Source organism: Eumetopias jubatus, unplaced genomic scaffold, assembly GCF_037043125.1.
Source record: "Eumetopias jubatus isolate StellerSeaLion01/CBP00866 unplaced genomic scaffold, mEumJub1_p1.0 scaffold_2, whole genome shotgun sequence".
NCBI classification, from domain to species: domain Eukaryota; kingdom Metazoa; phylum Chordata; class Mammalia; order Carnivora; family Otariidae; genus Eumetopias; species Eumetopias jubatus.
Window position 1 is genome coordinate 171,794,443 of NW_028274808.1, and position 22,312 is coordinate 171,816,754.

The 22,312-nt window shown below is 38.5% G+C and overlaps 1 protein-coding gene and 1 pseudogene across 1 annotated transcript in view; both read right to left on the minus strand.

The window, feature by feature from the left end:
* NWD2 (NACHT and WD repeat domain containing 2) overlaps positions 1–22,312 on the minus strand; it is a 165,435-nt gene that overhangs the window by 106,477 nt on the left and 36,646 nt on the right. The gene's annotated exons all lie outside the window — the stretch shown is intronic.
* LOC148164930 (ubiquitin-ribosomal protein eS31 fusion protein pseudogene) lies at positions 11,325–11,718 on the minus strand (annotated as a pseudogene).

The window sequence follows — 22,312 nt, forward strand, 5'->3', positions numbered from 1 at the left end:
TAAACAAATACTACCAGATGCGGAAGTTGGGAATAATATGCATATTATAACAACATGATTATACTATTACAAATTAAACAAACAGGATTAAGAAATGCTAAAATAGTATCAAAATAACACATGAACAAATTTTTTTATTTCTTAAAAATGTTAATTGTAACTCATTACTAGGTACTGCCATCTGAATGTGGCATAGTACGATAAGACAGAAATATAGTAATATTTACTGAGTGCTTACTATAAGCATGTACTAAGTATTCCTATGTGTATTTTCTTAGTTACTTCTGACAACTCTATGAATAGGTAAAATTACTATTCCATTTTTAAAGATTTTATTTATTTATTTGAGAGAGAGAATGAGAGACAGAGAGCATGAGAGGGAGGAGGGTGAGAGGGAGAAGCAGACTCTCTGCTGAGCAGGGAGCCCGATGTGGGACTCGATCCTGGGACTCCAGGATCATGACCCGAGCCGAAGGCAGTCGCTTAACCAACTGAGCCACCCAGGCGCCCTATTCCATTTTTAAAAAAATATTTTATTTACAAAGCGAGAGCGTAAGCTGAGTGAGGGGGAAGAGGGAAAGAATGAATCTCCAGCAGATTCTGTGCTGAGTGCAGAGCCCAACATGGGGCTTAATCCCACGACCCTGAGATCACAACCCAAGCTGAAATCAAGAGTCGGGCACTTAACTGACTGAGCCACCCAGGCGCCCCACTATTCCATTGTTTTTATAAGAGGAAACTGAAATACAGAGGGGTTAAGAGACTTGCCCGAAGTTCTATGACCTCTAAGTTGGAGAAACTGGACTTGAATCTAGAGAGCCATTTGAATCTAGAGTACTCCATAGTTTGCTCTAACCATAGGAAATCTGCAACGGTGCAAAGAATCAATCTTCGAAAATGATGCATAGGATAACTTCATGGAGTACTTAAGGGATGCTGATCTCACCTCTCAATCTGGACTCTTCCTCCCTGTTCCCATTCTTACCCCCTTTAATCCATTCTCCACAGAGAAGCCAGACTGGTCTTTTATAAACGCAAATCAGATCACATAAAGCCCTCCAGCAGCTCTGCATGGCACTTGGAATGAAATCCACACTCCTTACTTTGAACGTTCTCCCTCTCCCAAAGTGATCTCTTAACCACTTCGAAGATTATACACCTACTCATGGCCTTCACTCTAGCTAGGACTTCCTCCTGTAATGCTGGTGATCAGCTCATGGCGTCTCCTGTCAATCAGGTATCAGCTTTAGAGCCACCTCCTCAGAGAGACCTCTCCGAGCCCTCCAACTACAGAACCGACTCTCTGTCCCGTCGCCTTTCAAATTCTTTGCACATTACTCATCACTACCGTTGCTATTCGTTTACTATGGGTCTCGCCCACTACAAAGTGAGCTCAAAAAGCGTTACAACCTTCTTCTGTCTCATTTACTGCTACATCCCCAGTGATCGGAGTTGTGCTCAATTAAGAAATAAGTGAATGAAAAAACCCCACACATGCACCAGTGACCAGAATGAGCTGACAGGCAATGCTTCCCTGTAATTACCACCAGAAACAGAAGGGCTTGCTACATTACAATTTGTCCTTGGATGGATACAGAATCAAGACTATGGTTCACGAAGTAAGTGAATGAGAAGTGAAATACTGATTTCTTTTTTGGTTTCTGTGTTTCTGGCAGAACACTAACGTATTTTACCAAATTATGTTGAACCTTCCCCAAAGTGTGAAGGGAGCGTATGCACATATCTGACATTCTGTGTTATTACTTACGTTACAAAAATGACTCAGATTTTCCTGTATTTGTATTAATATGTGATGATTGGCTCTGGAAATGGAAAAGTAATTGAGATAAAATGGATTAATTATAATGGGTGACAGATAAGCTGGCTTAATTATATTAAAAAACCTGATTCATACAGCAAATCCAGATGGTTGGCAATTAAATAACATTAGAATGTCATAAATAGGAAAAATTAAGTTACAGAATGTCACACATAAAAAGGGACCTCTTAAAAAAGTGTAGATCAGAGACAAGGTATGTCATCATTGACTCTTTCTACATAGTCATCACACATCTATTTGTATCTGCCCAGTTCCTCATCCCTTTGATAAGATGAATTAACACTTGGGCAGCACTATTAGGTTTTTAAAAAAGGATTTGCATTCTAAATAATTCCTCAATGATTTCAGAGTTAATGATTAGTCTCTGTGCAGTGTCTGAATTACTCACAGGAAGAGCCCTAGTTGAGGGAGTATTTTTTTTTTTAAATTCAATTAGCCAACACATTATTAGTTTTTGATGTAGTGTTCAATGATTCATTTAGTTGCATATAACACCCAGTGTTCATCACATCATGTGCCCTCCCCTCCTTAATGCCCATCACCCAGTTGCCCCATGCCCCCACCCACCTCCCCTTCCACAACCCTCAGTTTGTTTCCTAGAGTCAAGAGTCTGTCATGGTTTATCGCCCTCTCTGATATCTTCCCAGTTTTCCCTCCCTTCCCCTAGGTAAAAATCAGAATCTGGATTTGTTACAATGTATTACTTAAAATGTCCACTTTTCAACAAAAATGTTGAGATATATAAACAGAAAAATGTGACACCTATTCAGGAGAAATAAGTAGTCAACAGAAATTGTCTCTTAGTTTTCCTATGTGAGGTTTAGTTGACAAAAACAACCTCAAAACAGCTATTATAAATATATTCAAGGAACTTCAGGTAACCATGTTTAAAGAATAAAGAAAAATGAACAGAAAGCTGTGAGACAACATCAACTGTAGTGGCATGTAGGTAAAGGGAGTCCCAGAAGGACAGGAGTAAGAGAAAGGAGGAAAGTAATTTTGGATAATTGTTCAAATGTCCTAAATTTAATGGAAAACATTAATCTACATGTCCAAGAAGTTCAAAGAACCCAAACAGGATGATGACTAAGAGATCCACAGACACCTAGTCAAATGGCTGAAACCAAAGATAAAGAGAAAATCTTGAAAGAAGCCAGAAAAAAATGACTCATCACATACAGGGAAATACAACTAAGGGCTGACTTCTCATGAGAACGCGTGAAATCCAGAAGACAATGGAACAATATACTCAAATACTGGGGGGGGAAAATGTCAACCAAGAATTCTATAGCCAACAAAACTATGCAAAAAAAAGAAAAAAAAAAGACCTGGAGGACATGATCTTAAGCAAAATAAGTCAGGCACAGAAAGACAATTACTATAGGATTTCACTTATTGTTCAAATCTAATGTAGTCAAACTCATAGTAGCAGAGAGTAGAATGATGGGGGCCAAGGGCTGATGGGGGCCAAGGGCTGAAGGGGGAAATGGGGAAGTGTTGGTCAAAGGGTATAAAGTTGCATTTAGACCAGATGGACAAGTTCTGGAGATCTAATGTATAAAGATGTAGATATAGTTAACAATACTGTATCGTAGGCTTTAAATTTGCCAAGATGGTAGATCTTAAGTATAATCACCACAAAAACAAGGGGAAAAAAAAAGGTTAACTCTGTGAGGTGACAAATATATTAATTGGTTTGACTGTGGTGATTATTTCACAATGTAGATCAAAACATCAAGTTGTATACTTTAAATATATACAATTTATTCTTGTCAATTATATCTCAATAAAATTGAGAAAAGGTGAAATAAGAACATTACCAAATTTAAAAAGATTAAGAAAACCTGTGGCTAGCGGATCTGCATTAAGAATTTACTAAAGAAATTCCTTCAAACTGAAAAGAAATAACATCAGACATTAACAAATCTATACAAAGAATGAAAAACACTGGAAAGGTAAATATGTAAGTATGTAAAAAAACGATTACATAATTATATAAATATATCTTTTTTCTGTATTATTTTATACACTTTAAAAATTTTTTAATGTTATTTTTTTTAATCATGGTAACTATATTCTTTAATCCCCATACCCTATTTCCCCATCCCCCCATCCACCTTCCCTCTGGTAACCATCAGTTTGTTCTCTATAGTAAAAGTCTGTTTCTTGGTTTGTCTCTTTCTCTTTTTTCCTTTGTTTCTTAAATTCCACGATGTTTGTCTTTCTCTGACTTACTTATTTTGCTTAGCATTATACTCTCTAGCTCCATCTGTGTTGCAAATGGCAAGATCCCATTCTTTTTTTATGGCTGAATAATATTCCATTACACACACACACACACACACACACACACACACACACACACACTCTCCACATCTTCTCTATCTGTTCATCAATTATGAACACTTGGGTTGCTTCCATATTTTAGCTGTTGTAAATAAAGCTGCAATAAACACAGGTGTGCATGTATCCCTTTGAATTAGTGTTTTCTGTTTTTTTTGGTAAATACCCAGTAGTGCGATTACTGGATTGTGAGGTAGTTCTATTTTTAATACCTTAAGGAACCTCCATACTGTTTTCCACAGTGGCTGCACCACTTTGCATTCCCACCAATACTTCAAGAGGATTCCTTTTTCTCCACATCCTTGCCAACACTTGTTTCTTATGTTTTTGATTTTACCCATTCTGACTGGTGTGAGGTAGTAACTTATTGTGGTTTTGATTTGCATTTCCCTGATGATGAGTGATGTTGAGCATCTTGTCATGTGTCTGTTGGTCATCTGTAGGTCGTCTTTGGAGAAATGTCTGTTCATGTCTTCTGCCCATTTTTAATTTTATTTATTTTTTTAAAGTTTTATTTATTTGACAGAGAAGAACAGAGAGAGAGAGCACAAGCAGGGGGAACAGAAGAGGGAGAGGGGAAGCAGACTCCCACTGAGAGGCAGGGGGCCTCATGCGGGGTTCAATCCCAGGACCCTGGGACCATGACCTGAGCTGAAGGCAGACGCTTAACCAACTGAGCCACACAGGCACCCCCCTTCTGTCCATTTTTTAATTGAATTATTCGTTTTTTGGGTATTGAGTTGTATCAGTTCTTTATATATTTTGGAAACTATCAGATATGTCATTTGCAAATATCTTCTATTTAGTAGGTTGCCTCTTTTATATACTTATTGAAAAAACATAAGACTATATAATAAAGCAATAGTTAGAACACTGCATGGTCGGGTTTGAACAAACATATAAACATATATGCATTTATAATACATATATTATACATATATAACACAAGGAAGAAGGAGAAAATGGAGGTATAGTGGTACAAAGTATTTATGTATTTATTAAATTATTATTCATCTAAACTGTGATAAATCAACAGATTTTGTAATCCCTAGAGCACTTAAAAAAACTAAATAAAAACAGAACACAACAAAGGAATTAAAATGATACACTGAAATATTTAACAAAGAAGAGTAAAATGGGAGCAGGTGAAGAAAAATGACATGTGATATTTAGAAAACAAAGAGAAAGAGGTCTGAAATAAATCCAAGCATATCAATGATAACTTTAAGAATAAACACTCAAAAGACTGGATATTGAAACCACATCCAATTATATGCTATCTACAAGTGACACACCTTAGGTTTAAAAAAACATCAATAGGGGGCGCCTGGGTGCTCAGATGGTTAAGCGCCTGCCTTCGGCTCAGGTCATGATCCCAGGGTCCTGGGATCGAGTCCTGCATCGGGGTCCCTGCTCCTTGGGAGCCTGCTTCTCCCTCTGCCTCTCTCCCTCTGTCTCTCATAAATAAATAAAATCTTAAAAAAAAAATAAAAAAATAAAAACATCAATAGGTTGAAAAAGGATAGGAAAAAAAAACATGCAAACAGTAACCAAAAGCAGATTGACGATACAATATCAGACAAAACAAATTTTAAGAAATAATACTAGATAAAAAAAGAGCCATGATATAACAATTTTAAATGTATACATACTCATAAACAGAGCCCTAAAATTTATAAAGCAAAAATGGACAGAAATAAAAAGAGAAATAGACATTCTAACATCAGCTAGTGATTTCTATAGTGCATTCCCCAAAACTGATAAAATTACTAAACAGAAAATCAACAAGGATACAGAAAACTTAAACAATCACTATCAAATAACTTGACTTTACGTTTGTAGAACTATCCACCCAAAGACAGCAAAACACATATTTTTTCTAGGGCTCCCATGATAGGTCATATACTAGACCACAAACAAATTGTAAATTTAACAGTACTAAAATCTTAACAAGTATGATCTACAACCATAATAGAATTAAATTGGAAATCAATAACTGGAAATCCCCATTTAGAAATTGAACACACTTGTAAATAAATCATGTATCAAAGAACAATACACAAAGAGAAACACAAGTCTTGAAGTGAATGAAAACACATGTTAAAAGCTACGAATGGAAAAGGGAAACCAAGTTAAGGCACTGGGGCCACATTACTGAAGGGTCTGGATTTGATGAAGAGACAGGGTGAGGACGTGGTAAATGTGACCTCATGGAGAAGAACAAAAGGAAACAATCTGTACGGCAGATGTGACAGGAAGAACCTGGAATTGGGAGGATTACCTGGAAACATATAGTAATCCACAGAGGAGGTGAAGAGATTTTATTTTATTTTATTTTAATTTTTATTATTTTTATTATTTTTAAAGATTTTATTTATTTATTTATTAGAGAGCGAGCGAGAGACAAACAGCACGAGAGGGGAGAGGGTCAGAGGGAAAAGCAGACTCCCCGCTGAGCCGGGAGCCCGATGCGGGGCTCCATCCCAGGACCCTGGGATCATGACCTGAGCCGAAGGCAGTCGCTTAACCAACTGAGCCACCCAGGCGCCCAGAGGAGGTGAAGAGGTTTTATACCTTTGATTATAGGAGGAAAAAAAAAAGAGGCCAGATAGGACAGATATGCAAGAAGGAGATGGCAGAATATGGCTGTTCAGGAAAACCCCTGGTTTGAATACTGGCTTGGTTAAACATCAAGTGTATGTCCTCGAGCTAGTTCATAAACCTCAGAGAATGTCCATACTGTCTACTGCATCAGGATTCAATCAGTGTTCAACCTCTCAGTAAAGGCTGGTGGCACCACCACCATCATCATCATACTGGAGTGACTAAAAAATTTTTCTACTTTACACACTATCTTTTCCTTGTAATTGGTAAGTATCTTGTGGGGAAATACTTTGAGATGATATAAACGTCCTGTTGCTCCTCAACTTTTCACCCACCAGTTAAGAGCAACCACTGAAGATCCCTGCCTGAATAAACTGTTACAACTGCCAAATAATGATTTTTTATTTCCTCATCTTTTACATTTATCAATTACCCTTCTACGGTAAGAAGAACTCTCTCCCTTCCCATCCACCCATACTTTCATTCACCTGCCCCATCAACCCACCTACCCACGTACCTACTTCAGTAGGGATGCTTATGTTAATCACAAAGGGAAAAAATAGTAATAAGAAAAAAAGCAGTCCCTGGCTGTTATTAAATGGGAGCAGACCTAGCTCTCACAGCTAGATGATGGTGTCTGATTGTGAATGTAAATAATTTCACCTAGCACCAATATTAGACAAGGTCACTCTGTGACCAGGATGGAGGAAAAGAAAAACAAAACTACCCATAATCACATATGGACACAGGGAAAAAAAATACTGTCCAAATTATAAAGAATGACCAATTATCCCCCTCTCCCTACTGACATGAATGAATGTTCCTTCTTTATCAAGTACAGGTTTAACTTTGCTCTATTTCTCTTGCCTCCTAGATACAAATTATTAACCAAGAATGAAACCACCTGTTTCTGAAAGCACCCATTCTAGAGTAAAACCCCACTTCCTTGAAACATCCCCCAAGTAATCAAACATAAGTCTAAACCTGATAATAAGTACCCCTTAATACTCTCTGAGGGTAATACTGAGATGTCCTGAAGTTCCTCATGGTCTGCACTCTCCCCACTGGGAGGCTGGTTTTCAGCCAACCAACCCAGCTTTGTTCAACCAGTTATATTCTTGGGGCTGTTTGGCTGGAGAACATGAACAATAATTCTGGAGTAGAAAAACCTGGCAGACAGCACCTTAACCAAGCAATCAATTAGCATTACCAGAAACGGAACAAATCAACATCGTATTCTTCCTGATATGGTATACTGGGAACACTCACTTTTGTCATATTCCTGCCAAAAAAGGCACAATATAAATTCAATCATAAAGAAACATCAAATTACGCTGAAGACATTCTACAAAATAAATGATTATATGCTCCTAAAAACATTAATGTCAAGGACTAAGAAAGCGGACCGAATTAAAGATGGTTAGAGAGACATAACAGCTGAATGGAGCACATGATCTGGTATCATCAGGACAACTGGTAAATCCTAATAAGACCTACAGATTATGTAATATTGAATTTATGTTAATTTTCTGATTTTGAATATATAATTTCCTTACTTTTAGGAAAGACACATTGAAGCATTTTGGTGCAAAGGATATCCATCTATGTTGGAATTTTGTGTGTGTATATACACATACAGAGAGAGAGAGGGAGAGGAATAAAGCAAATGTAAAATATTAGCATCTGGGGAATCTAGGTGAAGGGTGTCCAGAAATTCTTCTTACTCCTCCTGCAACTTTTCTGAAAGTCTGAGATTTCAGCTGATTCTGGTTATTTGCAGTAGTTAAGTTCTACGAAGTTTGGTATGAACACAGAATGAGTGAATACCAAAGCACTGCTCCTAAGAGAAACACAGGGTTAGGTTCCTGGGAGCTGCTAGTCCCAGTATTTTGATCGACTGATCAATACAAAACCTTATGTGCGTTCTCTTTAAAGACACCTTATTTGATGAATACTTTTGATTCATGAACACTGGCCAAAGGCACTGTAGCTCATGCCTGCATGAAGCTCATCTAGCACATAGATGTTCATTCGCCCACCTCACAGACCTCTGGTGCTTAGTGACACTGTATAGCCATCAGCACTGTCCTTTGAGGCCCTTTTACATAGAAAAGTCACCAAGAAAAAACACAAAAATGTGGAAAATGTGGCACTACATAAACTGTGGAAAGAATACTTGTGTATAGCAGGAAAGCCGAGACAAACAGGCATAGCAGGGAGCGGGGCACTGCTTTGCACGTGTCCACAATGACTCCTGTTAGTATCGGTGTTGGGGTTACAAAGAAATTTTAGTAAGTGGGCAAATTTGCAAATATGGACTCTTTGAATAATGGGAACGGCCTTTGTATCAAAATAAAATGTTACAAAAATACACTTTCAACCTGGAAGACCAGAAAAAAGGTAGTATGATAAAATGAATTTATGGCCACTGGGCAGGGGAATCATTCTGGAAGGGAAGATCCTGTTTAATTCCGGATATTACAGGTTTCAAAGGTTTTTCCAGCAATGTTTTAGAGACATTTGGAAATCCAGGATCTGAGGAAGGCCAAGAAAGGGTAGGAGATGAAGTTATGGGAATTAGTGGTAACATAGTAGAGATAATTGATGCCATGAGCAGAGCAAAGGAAGAGACAGATTATGTGCCTAACCAGGAACACAAATGAGGGTTAAAAATTATAAGGAAGATAGGCCAAATTAAGGCTTAGGAATCAGGAACGGGACACACAGTGACACCTGCCTTTGTTGTGAATAGGTTATTAAAATACACACACCGAGTAAGGGACAACAGACAGGTTTCAGTGAGATAGTTTCAATCCAAAGCAAGAGAAAAATTTGACTCTGTTAGAGCTTTCCAGGTCGAACGGGCTGCTTTAAAAGATGGATTTGCTGCTAGTGGAGGTATTTGAACACAGGTCACAGGATCTCTGACTGCGATGTGCCATACTTTGCATGATCTTTAAGACCTGAGTAATTCTAGTTTCTGATGACTAAGTTTTTGCTGACTGCGGTTTCAACCAAGGATTCCCATACCTGATCAATCACGAAGCAGGACTGACATCCTTAAAAATCATCAAATCTATCAAATTAAGCAAAAAAAATTTGTTGTAGATAAAACCACGTTCCATTTCACTGGAATATCTGGAACCCAGAGAAAAAGGAAGAAGCCACATCTTCACCAAGCTCTCCACCTGTCCCTCGGCTTTCTATCTCATGAACAGGCAATGAGTGAGGTGGATGTTTGGGGCCTGGGCCACATCCTTCTTAGCTGTTCCTCATGGAAAGTCACCATGAAATGAGTCCTCCAGGGTCAATAAAAAAAAAAAAAAAAGAGAGAGCGATTCAGACTTCAGAAAACTGGGAGGAGGCCTGTCAGTGAACATTCTTCTCTATTCTAAACTAATCAAAAGCAGTTAAAGGGTTTTAGGTAAGTTTAAATACCATGATCATCACAAATTTATGGCTGTGTTTTTCAGAACTCATCACTATTGGGGTTGCGCTATCTTAGTCATATCACACCACATGAAGCACATCAATACAGTTTTACACAGAAAAAAACAGCAAAACAACGTTTTTGTAAAGGTATCCTCTCACTCCAATGTCTTGATGAATAATATATTATAATCAGTATGAAATTCTAACTACTACTCACAGCTAGAGGTTGTGAAGGTTTCCTTATAATCCATTAAAGGATGTTTTCACTGCTTTTCCCCAGAGTATCTATATTGAATTCTACAAAAATGTTTTTGCCATTTGCTTTCAAATAAAATATTCAATGCACAATGCTTTCATGGAGCATTTTCCTTTAAAAATCCATTATACTAAAAGTAAATATCTGCATGGAGCCCACTAGGCTGATGTAATTAAAATTAAATTTACAAGAAGGTAATGGAGATTTTATCAGCAATAGCACACAATTCAGTGCAGCAACTGAATCACTGTGGATTTTTTTTCCTATAGACTTTTATCTGGGATGCACAAAACACTGCATTATAAGGGATTTTTTTAAGCCTCACAAAACAATCCTTACATTGGAATGTTATTTTTGTTATGAGAACTTAATTTTATTACAAGGTATTAAATAATGCAAGAAAATCAAAGTAATTCAAAGGTAAGAAATTGGCCATATTATTTTTTTTAAAAAAGATTTTATTTATTTAACAGAGAGAGACACAGTGAGAAAGGGAACACAAGCAGGGGGAGTGGGAGAGGGAGAAGCAGGCCTCCCGCGGAGCAGGGAGCCCGACGCGGGGCTTGATCCCAAGACCCTGGGATCATGACCTGAGCCGAAGGCAGATGCTTAACAAAGAGCCACCCAGGTGCCCCCATATTAAGTTATTTTTAAATTGCTGAATTACCTACCCGGGGAAGGCCTGCTAACAGGTGTGGTTATGGCTGCTGCGTGCCCTGGGCGGATTCTGGGCCTCTGAAGGAGAAAGTGAAATTCAGGCCTTTGGTCTAAGGATTCCTGCTTTCCAACTTTTACCTTTGCTCTCAGACCCGAGAGAGTTTTTTTTGTTTTGTTTTGTTTTTTTTTTTTTTTGGTTAGTTCATGTCTTTTATTATTAACCCATATACAATTACTTGTCTTCTGGTTTGTTGAAGCAATAAGTCAGACAACATTTGCCACAATAATGTCTGTCGAAGTGGCTAGCCATGAAAACTCCAGCACCACACTCATCTGAAGGGCACTCCCGACGAAGGCGACTGATTTTGCCATTCTCATCCACCTTATAGTATTTCAGGATGGCCAGTTTAACCTTCTTTCTCTTATGCTCATTCTTCTTGGGAGTGGTATAAGACTTCTTCTTCCTCTTCTTCGCACCACCACAAAGTCTCAACACAAGATGAAGAGTGGACTCCTTTTGAATGTTGTAGTCAGGAGAGCAGCTTCTTTTAAGAAGTCCGATGAAACTACAGTCGCGTCGTATCATTCCTCTTTAGCTCTTCCTCTTAGCATTGCTTCTTTCTCAAATAGTACAACCAATTCTAGATGACACGCAGAAGCTAATCCAATACATCAGTAATTGATCTGGGGCGTGAACAGTGAGAATGGTGCAGGCTCAACATGTCAAATATGGACACCTTCTCCTGAGGAATGTTGTAAGAATTGACTGGATTTACCCCATCTCCTTCTCCAGCTTGACTTTGTCACTTTCCTCCTTGCTCTCTGCACTCTACGTCCACTCTTGCAACATGCCGTGCTGTTCCCACACCTGTATTCAAACTCCTGCACAGTCCTTTCCCCCGGTTTGCTTCTGCTTGTCCTTTAGATATCAGCTTAAAGGCATGGCTTCCAGAAAGCCTTTCCTGACTGCCTGCATCCTCTCGGAGGGCCTAGGAGGCTCTATCCGCCTGCTGTTGGCTCCTGCAACACCCGGCACTTCTGATCTGTGAAAACTCTGGGCTAAAGCTCTGGAGGGCAGGAACTGTGTTTACCTTGTTCAGGGCTGTCTCCCCACTGCTTGGCACACAGGGGAGACTCGGTAAGTATCTTTTGAACATAGTAAATGAGTAACAGTTATTTGCTTATTGTCAGCATTCCCGTACTATGAGTTCTTCATGTTTTATTCATCTTGGTATCTGCTGTGTCTAGGCCAGGACCTGGCACAAAGCAAGCCATTAATAAATGCCGGTTGAATTTATGTCTGAAATGGTCTTGACCTTCCTAAGGACACTTCCCTCTTCCCTCAGCTTACCCATGAACTATGAGAAAGGAACTGGAAGATGGTTAGATTATTAGGGAGAAGGGTAAGTGAGCCATCGGGAGAGCAGAAAGAACAGCTTCAGAAAATATGACCGATGTGAAAATGGAAAATGGACTGTTCATTCAACCTTCAGGCAGGGTACCTATGCGTGTTGCCAAATCCAACCAAAGTTTTTTTTTTTTTTTTTTTCTAAATGGGAGGAAAAAAGCATTTGTTAATAACTGGTTGCTTTAAGCTAATCTATAGTGGAAAAAAAGAACAGTGGTTGTCTCTGGGGGTGGGTATGGGGTTTAACCGGGAAGGCATTGCAGGGTTTGAAAATGTTCTATACTTAGCTTAAGATTTCTTTCAGATGGATACAGGCATTTGTCAAAACTCATCAAATGGTGCCCTGAGGACTTGTGCATTTCACTGCATGTTAATTTTACCTCAAAAACCAAACAGAAGGTCAATAAATATTGAGCTCCACTTAATGACACACCAGACGTGATATGTTAAGGGTGGAGTGCATGGATGATTCCAATTTACTCTGAAATCCATAGAATAGGAAAGCCTGACAGAAACAAATGTTAAAGCAAATATGTAAAATTGTAATTGTAGAAACGAGGTAGTAGGTATACTGTATTTTTACTATACAAGTCTCTCAACATTCCCGTATGTTTGAAAATTTTCATTAAAAAATACTGGGGAAAATGGTTGCTTGGCCTCCTTTAGATGTAGGTACATTAGTCCCCAAAAGTACTAAGTTGTCTTCAGAGAGTCCTTCAGCTATGTAGTCAGAAATTAAGATCAATGGAGGGGGCTCCTGGGTGGCTCAGTTGGTTATGCAGCTGCCTTCAGCTCAGGTCATGATCTCGGGGTCCTGGGATTAGTCCCATATTGGGCTCCCTGCTCAGTGGGAAGTCTGCTTCTTCCTCTCCCTCGGCCCCTCCCCCTAACTTGTGCTCACGCGCGCTCTCTCAAATAAATGAGTAAAATCTTTAAAAAAAAAAGAAATTAAGATCATGGATGAAAGGTTAAGATGGATTAACAAAGAAATTCTAAAAATCTCAGGAAAATGGGAAAAGTTCTCATTATCTGTGACGGATGGACTCATTCATTCATTCTTTCAATACATATTTATGGAACTCCTAGGATGTGCCAGAAACTGTTTTAGACACACTGAAGAAAACAGAAAAAAATCTGGATCTTCATTTAGATTTTCATCATGACTTCAAGGGGGATCCCTACAAAGATGGGAAGAAAGGTGGTGGCAGGGGGTTAGCAGCAGACAAGGGGGCAGTTCTGTTCCTGTTTCGGGCCGGACTGTCCTTTGAAGGGAATATCACATAAGGACATAAAATGGATCAAGGTATTGTGACCTGGAATTTACTGGCAATCTACTTGGTGGCACCTAAAATGTGGCAAAACACCTTCAGGTGAGACCAGTTTTCGTGCACAGCGGTGAATTAGCATGCCTTCCAAAGTAGAAAGAATCAGCGTCTTTGATTTTCTTAACTAATGTTAACAGTTTGTCCTGGTAACAATGTATCCTGTACAATACACAGGATGCCTACATGTTGTAACCTTTTCCAACCAGACATAACTACACAATATACAAACTCATGCTCTGCTCCCTTAAGGAAAGGAGGGGGAGGGAAGTGGTCAGAATTTTAGCTGCATGGATGATTTACTTCTTTAAAAAAAAAATCTGAAGTGAGACATCTGTGGCGAAACACTTATTAAATCTGGGTGGCACATTTTCTTCATGTTTAAAATTTTCAGAATTAAAAATGTCATAATTAAAGAAAAAAGATGATATACTCTAATGGGAGTACCAATGACACCAGGCTATGTGGGATTTTCTGGAATGCACTTTAGGGGGAGGGGAAAAGTAAAAGGAAAATGCAACTGTCAAAATAACACATTGTAAAGTAAAACTGATTTTTAAAATTTTTTTTATTTTTTTAAAAAAGACTTTATTTATTTGAGAGGGAGAGAGCAAGCAGGTGGAGGGGCAGAGGGAGAGGGAGAAGCAGGCTCCCTGCTGAGCAAGGAGCCCAAAGCAGGGCTCGATCCCAGGACCCTGAGATCATGACCTGAGCCAAAGGCAGATGCTTAACCAACTGAGCCACTCAGGTGCCCCAAAACTGATTTTTTTTTTAAAGATTCATTTACCAAAGTATTCTTTCATACAAAGCAATATATTGGAAAAAATGGGTGAAGTAACCCTATTTATTTAGGAAACTATACTTACTAAGTATTGTACTTTCTGACATTAATGAATTAAATCACAGTATTAATTATAAATTGCTTATTTTTGAAAAATGGGGCTTCTGTGCAGATATGGGGTATAAATAAGCACGTTACAAATAAGAATTGCTGAGGGCTTAGGAAAAAGTACAGAAGTCATGTGGAAATTTCCAATTTGTATCATCCAAAGCTAGATTATCATCTGAGGTAGTAAAATTGGAACACTGCAACCACATTGGCGGTATCTGTCCAAATATCCATCATTAAGTACCAGCTTGAATTCTAGGTTAAAAGATTTATTATGACAAATCATGGGAAACTTCAGGGATTTAAAAAAACAGTAAGGCAAAGCTAAAATACTGATGTCAACCGTATACGGAATTAACAAACACACTATAAAACATCATTACTAATAATTCAGCACAAATTTATAACCTTTTTTCCCTAAGGCTCAGTTTTACTTAAATAACAAATGATTCGGTCCAGTATAATCATGCCCATTCCTTTATGTTCCTAAAACAACTGGGTTCCATTAATCCCACAAAAACCAACCACTAATTTACTTCTATTGTTTAGCATGGTGTAATCATTGCAAATGGGCCGCTACCAGCAATTTCTACTTTTCTACAAATTCCACTGCTGTGCCTAAGGGCTCTGCCAGAGGAGGCAGAAGAGATTCCAATGCCTGAATTCTATTCCAGAATATACTCACTAAGCCTCCTTGGAAATAACAGGTTGCTGATTAAATTTCTGCACACGTGATCTTGAAAAATTATTACATGTCAGGTTGACAATTAGAATACTATAAATAACACGTTTAATTTGATAGCTCAGCTATTGTAATAAATTGAACAAGTGTTTCTCCCTCTTGGTGTATTCATTTTCACCTTGGGGTTAAGTGATACTGGCCAGAGTGATCCTGGAACAGGAGGCATTTGCAGAAGGCTAGTGTGTGAAATTAATTCTCCTTGCAGTGGCTTTATTCCTGTTGACATAAAGGATACACATAAAACACTGCACTCTAGAATATATATCCTATCTTCTTTGTACTGATTTTTTTTTTTTTTTTTTTTGCTTTCAGTGTCATTTAAGTTAAGCTGTGTGAGAACACGAGCAGTAAAGATTCAGACTTGACGAACATTTATTAAGACCTCCTCTGTGACTGCTCTGGGTACTTTGACATAAACCTCACAGTAATTGTGTGAAATGGGTATCGTGATCTGTATTTCACACTGAGGAGACTCAAAGTTGCTAGGCAACTTGCCCGAGGGCACACTAGTTGTGTTGGTCAATTCATGGTTTAACCCTGGGGTACCAACTCCAGAGTCCACGTTCTTTCTACTGCCCATGACACGGATTCGAATTCTTTACCCTTTCTACCCCAAGTAATTGTCTTTGCATATGCATCTTGCAATGGGAACTGGGCTTCTATCTGACTCATCTCTAGGTTGGAATCTCATGAGGGTACTTGCACATTCTAGGGTGCGAGGACCCATTCACAATAAGCTAAACTGTAAGGAAGAGTTAAGACACATCTCTATCTCAGACAGTGGGGGAAACCTGACCCAATAAGCACAATCTAATTTGGAAGATACTTCAACACTCGACTATCTTGGGGATTTCATCATCACAGCTGCTATTGTTACCAGAAGTGCTAAGTAAAGAGGAAGTCTCTAAAACTGATGCTAGATAAAACAATACTACATAAAAATGATTAACCCAATCATATTAGAAAGTTAAAATTTTTTTTACAGATGGCAATAAAAGTTTTATTTGAAAATAACCATTATGCATTAAATGATATTCTGTGATGCTATATCCTATTTGTTCAGTCACTAAATACAGAAAATTGTTCTCTGTAGATTTCTGTTGGCAATGCTTTTAAATGACTTGCTTCCACACATATGGCCTAAGTCCAGTTGGTGATATGATTCTAACACCAAGCTGCTCCAAAATCCTTACATGTATCTGATGAGTATTCAAAAAATTGTAGTGAAATTCTTTTCAGTATCAAACTGAACAGTATCAGTTTGATACTGAAAAGTAATTTAAACAATTCCTATCACTTGAATGGCATAACCAGTGACACCACTAAACAGGATACCCTATATTCTGATCATTAAAGAGAATTTTTTGCATATAAAATTTTTGATAAAAAAATCAGCTTACTGTAAACTTCTGCATATAACTTCCAAGAGAATAATGTGAAGATAAATATATATACATATATTAGAAATTAGAATCCCAAATACAGTGACAACATATTGTTAACAAAAGATTTATAAAACATTATCCAGTCCAAATGAAACCAAGACATAGATGCTTTCTCAAAGAAAATCATATTAGTAAATAGCATTTTCACGTGTAAAGCAATTAGTTAATAAAAATCAATTTGTGAAAACAATGCCTATTTTCTTCATTCAGTTCTTGAGTACTTATAAAAATTATAAATCAGGGGTTCACCTGGGTGGCTCAGTTAAGCATCTGCCTTCGGCTCAGGTCATGATCCAGAGTCCTGGGATGGAGCCCCGCACAGGGCTCCCTGCTCAGCGGGGAGTCTGCTTCTCCCTCTCCCTTTGCCCCTCCCCCACACGCATGCTCTCTCGCTCACACTCCTCTCTCAAATAAAGTCTTTAAAAAAATTATAAATCAGAATGATCCTACTGTTCTCTTGTAATATTACTATAAATGTTATTATATTGTGCATCACCTGAAAGTCTTAGAGATCAGCCAATGAAATTGTATTTCAAAACGCAGGAGAAACTTGTAGGATAATTATTTACAAATTTGTTTTAGCAAGTCCAATATTTTTTTTTCTAACAATTCTAGAGCTTTAGAAAAATAACCCAACGTTTTTGAATTACAGGTAACACATACCTGAGATCGTAAAAAACAAACAAAAACCCAACAACAACTACAAAGTAAAAAGTCTACCTCCTTAAAATTTACAGTGTGCTATAAAGTTGACCAGAAAGGGAGACACATGGATAAAGTCAAGTTCTGCCAATAACTACTGTTGCTTGACCAGGCTTCTGTTCCTCACTGGTAAAAGGAGTGCACTATTGGGGGGTTGGCAGTAGTACGTAGAAGAAGGAGTGTTAAATTAACATGGTATCCAAGGTCATATATAGTTCCAAGATTTTTTAAAATCAGTCCTATCCATCTTTAGACACTGAAGTGAATGTCTAACTGTGGAACTGGCTGAGAGAGAGGCACTTCATAGGTGAAGCAATTACTAAGAATGTCATCCCTGAAAGCAAACCGGCTGCCGGCATTTCTGTCCACAACCCTCTCTGATAGCCCCAACCACAGGCTTCCAGCATGGACAGCTGCAAAGACACAAACATGCAGCCTTGGTTCTGGAGTCCAGTCCACCACGAGGGCTACCATAGCAGTCTGAGCACCAGATACTCATTGGGGCTGGGCAGAGAGAGGTATGTGTACCACACTGACATTCTACATTTCCAATTGAACTACATCTTCCTTCATTCCTTAATTTTGTATGATTCATGCTAAGAGAAAGTTACCTGTAAATGGGCTGTAGAGATAGGGCCATCAGATGCATAGGGTTACTCTGGCTAAAAGAGAACCTGGAGCTCTGGGGCCCCGTAAGGAAGTCCAGTGGTAGAGCCAAGGACTGGAGAGCCCCTCAAGATGGGCTGTGAGGTCTTGAGGCTGGTGGAACATTCTGGGCTTTGGATTACAGGAGCTATACTGATTTTAATAACTCAATGCTAACGACCTTCCAGAGGATACTGCCAAAATGTTTCTTGAAGAAGTTTAAATAAAACATTTGCAGTGTTCCTTCAATTTCATATTGTGTATATAGTAAACTGATCATGAGCCAACCTCTTAGTGTAAGTGAGAAAACTGAAAACCCAAGAGCTTTGGGGGCATTCCCCAGAATCTCTATCTCCTGGGCACATACCAATAAAGCACATAGAAGGGTGCTGAATATACTACCCAGAGAGGACAGTTTTCTCTATCACTTTATACTTTTCAGACACTATGGAGATATCAAGAGAAATCTTGATCAAATTATCTGACCCCCCCATGTAAATTCCCATATGATTCACATTAGTAAAATTTAAGTTCCAATTCTTTATGAATACTACAAAAATTGTAAGACCTATACGTTACTGAGTCTTATCCTGTTAAGTGTCAAATCACTCTGCTAATATACAAGGTTTATTAGAAAGATGTGGTACCCCTAAGTTCATAAACTGGGGTAATAATACAACTCTACATTTGTGATTGATACAAACAGTGCCCACTACAACTACTGTAAGACAGAACTGAAGTCTTCCAGTGTCATTCAGAACTCTTAAAGGACATATATAAGCACAGTGTATTAAGAAAAAATTAAGCAAACACATTAAAGAGAACGTGTTATCTTTTAGAAATTATTTTGTCAAAAAAGCTGATTGGTCCTCACAGAGAATGTTTTCCTAAATTCATATGTATCGAGCTTAATATTCCTCCATAGTAGTATAAAAGAGACTGCTGCATATTAAAGTATTACCAACAAGAATTCTGAAAATTAACACATCTTAGGTAGGGGAAACCTTTTCACTGATTGCAGAAGGCTGGATCTGAGGCAAAACCAGTAGACGATTCTATAATGCCTGTGGTGCAACAGGTGGCTTGGAGCTTGAGTCAGGCAGTGGGTATGTGAGGTCTGTTTTCACCACACCACAGCTGTGTGACTCTGGGCAAGTTACCAAACCTCTCTGAGCTTTGGTTTCCTCATCAGTAAAACAGAGGGAAAAGTAGCACCTTTCTAATACTCTGTAAATAACTGAGTAATCATGCAATGTCCTGGGTATTAATTAAACAGTACCAATTGGAATTACATTATTGACATTTGTCAATTAATGTATTTCTCATAACAACCATAAAAGGATAAAGTATAATACGACTTTTACGGTTCCAACAAAGGGAATGTTGAGAGATTAATTTCTCCAAGGATACTCGTGGTGTAGCTTTACCCACAATATTTAGTAAATGCTAAATAAGCAGAACCCAGGGAAAGAAAAGCTAATGCCTCAAAACCAAAAATAGAGATAACGTTATGGGAACATAGCTTAATAGCTGGAGCCAAAGACAAGTCCAATAAGTGAATATGAATGATGGAATTGCACCTGAATATTTTTACAACTCAAATTGTGCAAGGATTCATATGGACTGGTAGGTCAATGGGTCTGGCTTACAGATTACTGATGTTTACCAGGGAGAGGGTTTACTATTTTTATAGCCCCAAACTGCATTCACTGTGCAGGAAACAGCACCCCGGGGAGATTAAAGTCTTCACGTGCTTTCTTAAGCAGCTAATTTACTTCAAAGCCAGGAAATAAAACAAGTTCATGGGAGAAAAACCATTGCTATTCTACAATTTTCCTCCTACCTCAGAAATACAATATGGCTAGACTGTAAACAGTTTATAAGCAAGAATTTTTTTTTTTTCCAGTCTAAGCAGTAGATTGCAGACCCTATACTTAAGGTCTTGGGAATGTTTGGGGTGTTTTGTTTTGCTTTTCATTTTTAACAGCTTTCCACTGAAAGAACCGTGACTTCTACAAGAGCTATGCTGGTGATTTTAAACTGAGAGACTATTAAGTTATGTTACTGACCACTAAAGGCCTATACATAGCTGCTCTAAAACAGTACCTGAGATCAGCAACATTATACTCACTGTAGGGAAAAGAAATCCTGAAGACAGAGCTTTCTATTTCTCTCTAGGGAATTATAAACATTGTGGAGACTTTACAAAGCTACGTTTAGTCAACTATTTTGATTTAGCGACTGGAACGCTACTGTATCTGTGTAAATTTCAGTTACAATTTTATATCCACAAATTAGTTTAAAATAAAAATATCAAAAAAAATCTTCATATGAACCATGATGATTAAAATGAGATAACAGAATAAAAACATATAAGGAGTTGAGGGGTCTTATATTAATCTTAGTATTTTATTACTAATATTTGTTTTTAAGCAGTGATGAATCTCATTCTATCATTGCACATGATGGATAAAAGGCACCCAGGGCAAATTATTCATTGAGATTTAGTGGGAGACAAGAGAATCATTACTCCATGCTTTTAACCTCTTTATAGCATAGGTGGTTTGACAAGATTTAAACCAACATTACTTGATTATTTAGCACTGCAAGTTCTTGTTGGGTTACAAAGTGTAAAAGTGGTTAACACAATACAGGGACATAGTCCAGCAGACCCTTGAACAACCTGGAGGTTAGGGATGCTGCCCTCCCCTTCCCTGCACTGTCAAAAATCTGCATATAACTTTGACTCCCCCAAAACTTAACTACTATTAGCCTACTGTTGACTGGAAGCCTTACTGAAAACATAGCCAAGTCGATTACCCCAGATTTTGTATATGTATTATATACTGTGTTCTTCAAGAAAGCTAGTGAAAAGAAAATGTTAAGAAAATCAGGAGGAAAACAGAATATATTTTCAGTACTGGGACCATATTTATTGAAAAAAATCTGCATGTAAGTGGACCCATACCGTTCAAACCCGCGTGGTTCAAGGAGTCAACTGTTGTTCATCCTTAAACGACAGCTATCATCCTCACTAAAAACCCTCCAATCACTCTTCCTCTTTTTCTTTGCTACCTTTCAGGTTTGGGAAGTGGGTGGGAGGGCATGGTGACGGTCTGAATGCCAGGAGCGGTGAGGGCACCATTACCTAGCTCAAATCCCACCTTCCTCGCTTGCTTACGGTTCTATGCTTCAGTTTTCTCCTATGTACATGGGGATGGTAACACAGTGAACCCCATGGGGTCATCAGAGAAATAATGATTTAATGCATACAGTGCTTTAATAAATCAAGTGCTGAAGAGGAGAAACGGGTCCCTGTCCTCCCCCTGCATGTCTACTCCGGTCTCCCTTGACAGGTGCATCCAGACATGGTTTAAAAGTGCCTTTCTTTCTTCTCCCATCAGAACTTTGAGGGCTGCAAATTGAGTTTATTCTACCAACTTTATATCATCATTTTTTAACAAAAATGTCTGACACATGATAGCTTTAAAAAAAAAGGTAAAATTCTACCAAACCCCTCAACTGGTCCCAGAAATACTTGATGTGGTTCAAAAGAGAGGGGGCCAAGACTGCCTTTTGAGGACATCTGTTGGGTAGTTTTACCTGAGATAGGAAGGAAATCCTTCACAAAAAAGTTTAATCAGAGTCCTGCAACTGACACTTAGGCTTTTCTCTTTGCCGTTCATACTTAATCGGGTTTTGGTTGTTTTACCGACACACTCGTCACGGGACTGTAAGTTCCACAGGAGCAGCATTCTGAAATAGCACGTGGGGCAGCCTTCTTCCACTGTCCTCCAGGGTCACCCCTGATCCTTCTCCATCTGTTCTTCCCGCAAGCCAGGAAGTCCATCTATAGAGACTGTCCATCAGCCTGCCCCTTAGTCCTCCAGCTTCCTGTGATGTGTGGACACTGGGAGCCACAACACGAGGCCAGACGGGAAAAGGAGAAAGAAAAGCTGGAGTCTTTACTTCATTCCCCAGGTTCCTGCCCTGCAGAGTCCCCTCAGGGGGACCTTCTCTTTGCATG